General features: G+C 53.6%; 1 pseudogene; it reads right to left on the reverse strand.

Moving 5' to 3' along the window:
- Window positions 1–472: 472 nt before the first annotated feature.
- LOC104985855 overlaps window positions 473–3839 on the reverse strand; it is a 9687-nt pseudogene continuing 6320 nt past the window's right edge.

Consider the following 3839-nt stretch of genomic DNA (forward strand, 5'->3'; position numbering starts at 1 on the left):
GGCCCTGGGGAGGAAGAAGTGGACCTTGACCTGGAACCAGAACCCCCGGAAGTGGGCAGCAGGGGGCCCTCCCTGTCCTGGGCCTGAGGTCCAGTGGGCTCGGTCACAGGCACAGAGCCCGCTCCTGGGCCTTTTGACGAGTCTAAAGCAGAGGGGCCCAGGGGTGGGGAGGTCTGGGCGCTTGACCTCGGGGCCCAGGCAGCAGGGCATGGAGTCAGGTGGATCAGGGCAGAGACACACAGGAAGAAGTGCAGTCCAAGGAAGGTGGTTTACTGCTGTCGAAGGAGCCTCCTCGTGACTAGGACGCAGACTCCCTGTGCATGTAGAGCCCCAGCATCATCACTGTCACCTTCCCAGAGGTGAGCAGGTGGGGACAGGCAGGGTGGATCCTCAGTGCCCAGGGGCCAGGCTGCACCCAGGGACCTGGGCATCCTGCTCCTTAGGGAGGGCACCCACAGCTCAGAGCGGAGCTCTAGGCTTGATTGGGGTTGGTGACTTTCCCCAAGAAGGTGATGCTCTGGGTGTCTTTGAGAACTACGGCAATCAGGAAGGGCCTGTCGAAATGCACAATAGTTCTAAATGCGGACTTGAAGGAAAGTTCTACTCCCGTGGCAGCGGCTCCTTCCATGCCCACCTCGTCCACGTCTAGCACAGCGCTGTGGACCATCTGTGGGGACAGAAGAGTATTACCGATTGGAGACGGGGTGGGCAGGAGGTGAGCAGTCGCCTGAGCGCCTCTAAGGGGACTGCTATTCATCCACCTTCTGCCACTGGCCTGTCACTATGCTGTCTACCTTTTCAACTTTGTTTTTCCCAACAAACCTGTCAGCTGGTTCACATATACATGACCCACAGCTGTGCAAAGTGCAGTCAAAGGCTGTAAGTCCTGCGCCCAGGGTCAGAGAAGCAAAGAGCAGGGGCTCCCTGATCTGAATCCCCTCCGTCTGAGTCCAGAGACTCTGCTGTCCCCAAACACTCCCTAGTGTAAGGGGAGGGGCAGATAGAGGCATTTTTCTTTCCGGGAACTGTCCACAATCCCTCTATGTCAAAGCAGCAGATGGGCAAGCACTGCTTTCTGCTTCTCTCCTGCCCCAGCTGACATGTCCCTCAGCCACCTTGCCTAGGATTGGCTTCCCATCCCTGGACCACAAAGCCCCATAGCATCTGTGTCTGCTTTATCAGGTCCCCTGGCAGGTGGGTGCAGGGGAGACTGCAGGGCTGCCCAGCACCCGCCCCCCTCACTCACTCTGACTTCTCTGCTTCTCGGATCGCAGTACCAGGACCTCTGGTGTTCTTCTCTCCTGCTCTTTGTGTATACTGATCATGATGGCCCTGAGCCATTGTTAGTACCTATTACCTCTTACCTGCTCTGCTGAGCACTGCACAGGAGCGAAGAACTATCATGTCTTTTAAAAATGACAAGATTCAGGACTAAGGGCTTTAATAATTTATCCCATAGGCAGTAAAAGGTGCTGCAAGTGATGGGGGTTTACAGCTGATTCCACCTCAGGCACATTCCCAAGACTGATGTCTATCCCAAAATTCATTACAAAGAAGGTAGAACTAGCCCCCAGATGGTTATAACCCAGCTCCCCTGGGCTTGAGGGTTGCAGGCAGGGTAACTGAGTAATGCCCAGCATATTAAAAAGCAAAGACATCATTTTACCGACAAAGGTCTGTGTAGCCAAAGCTATGATTTTTCCAGTAGTCATGTACAGGTGTCATTGAACCATAAAGAAGGCTGAGTGCTGAAGAATTTATGCTTTTGAACTGTGGTATTAGAGAAGACTCTTGAGAGTCCCCTGGATTGCAAGGAGATCAAACTCATCAATCCTAAAGGTAATCAGTCCTGAATATTCATTGGAAGGACTGATGCTGAAGCTGAAGCTCTTATATTTTGGCCACCTGATGCGAAGAACTGACTCATTGGAAAAGACCCTGATGCTGGGAAAGATTGAAGGTGGGAGGATAAGGGGACGACAGAGGATGAGATGGTTGGATGACATTACCGACTCAATGGACATGAGTTTGAGTAAACTCTGGGAGTTGGTGATGGACAGGGAGGCCTGGCATGCTGCAGTCCATGGGGGTCTCAAAGAGATGGACACGACTGAGTGACTAAACTGAACTGAACTGATCTGAGTAATAAGCAATGTAGTTGTTCCGCAAATTCAAGATTACCCAAAGGTCTGCCTTGCTGTCACCTTTCAAGCTCCCATGTGGAAGATGAAATGTTCAAAGTTTAAAAACTCACCTGGGAAACTTCTAAGTCCATGACATCTGTGATTCCTGACAGGTCAGTCTCAGAGGTGAAGACTTTCTGAATGCCCAGCTCAGAAAGGAAGTGTTGCAGATTATAGTCACTGGAGATGGAAAACTTTGGCAGGTAGATGGTATCTATCAATCTAGGAGGTGAGAAAAATAAACTTGATGGTTTACTCAACTTGGTGCTCACCGTTCTCCCACATCTCAGCTAGGTCTTCCTGGGTTTCGTCTCCATCCACCCCATTCTCCCTGGAATAAGCACTCCTTTCCTCAGTTTCCAGATTCCTCAGGCTAACTCTCTTTAATTCCTTCATTATACATTCCTGTGTGCAGCTTTCTCACCTTCAGGGCAGCATGCCAAGGCAGGGGCTGTGGGCTTGCCCCCACCTGGCCCTGCTTCTCCCCTGCAAGCCTGCAGGGCTCAGGAATCACCCTTCTCCAACACGGATTCCACAGCTGCTGGGAGACCGTGCTGGGGGGAGGGGGAGGAGGGAGCACCGGGAGGGATGTACCAGGGTCACCAGGAAGGCTTCTTGCAGGAGGTGGCATCCAGTTTGAGTCCCTGGGGAGGGGAAAGAGTGGGCTGGTTGAAGAGGAGGCCACGAGGCAGGTGGAGGCACTTGCAGGAAAGAGGGGCTGCTGCAAGGTGGTGAGGGGCTTGGCAGGGACAACAGTGGGACATGAAGGGCTTGGGGCTGCATTCAAGGGTTTGGGGGGCCTGAATCATCCAATTCAGAGTCTCTGTCTTGCCTTCCCAGTGAGCTCCTTGCGGGCAGGGCTGCTGCATCTGAGCAGAGCCGCCAGCAGTTTCTTGGGGTAAGAGATGCTGTCTCCCACCCCCAGGTTCCCTCCCCATCTCTCTGTCTGTACTTCCCTTAAGACTCTTACCATGGTGACTGGTCTGACAGATGCTAAATGCGAGGAGACTGAGGCTTCTCTTAAACCTTGGGTCCCTTGTAACAGGGAGGTAGTTGTTCCTCCTCATTAACCTACTTTCTTTCTTCCTTACATTCATCCTTCCTCCCCCCTTTATACACGAGTCAATAAATTCCTACTGAGCATCCTTTATGGGCCAGGAATGTATAGATACATGTCTCCTCAGTGATTGTAAATCAAGGTGTCTGATGCATATTTTCTCCATTTACAGCTATTGACTGGGCAGCTGCCCTGTGGTAGCTCTTGGGGTTGGAGAAGGAAGGGCTGGGAAAGGAGCACAGGCAGGGCGAGGGGGTCCCCTGTCCTGAGTCTCCTGGGATCTGCAGGAAGGGGAGGCTGGGAGTCAGGAGCCCCAAAGCCTCAGGTCCCCTGGACAGGAGTCGAGAAGGGGCTACAGCCTCTACTTCACATGCAGGCAGGTCTCCAGTCCCCCGTGCTTTATGAAGTGCCTCCCACATCCATCCCCACTGGGTCTGCAGATCCCGCACTCAGAACGGAGGGTCAAGGACACCCCTCCCCTCACAGCAGGGAGCTGAGCCCCAGAGAAGCATAGGGAGTGGCCGGGGGAGTGTGAGCCTGGGAGTGGGACTCTGGGTCTGGGGTACCCCCGCCCCCCTCATGCTGCCCTCACCCCCTCC

Source organism: Bison bison, unplaced genomic scaffold (assembly GCF_000754665.1).
Source record: "Bison bison bison isolate TAMUID 2011002044 unplaced genomic scaffold, Bison_UMD1.0 scf7180017864061, whole genome shotgun sequence".
Lineage (NCBI taxonomy): Eukaryota > Metazoa > Chordata > Mammalia > Artiodactyla > Bovidae > Bison > Bison bison.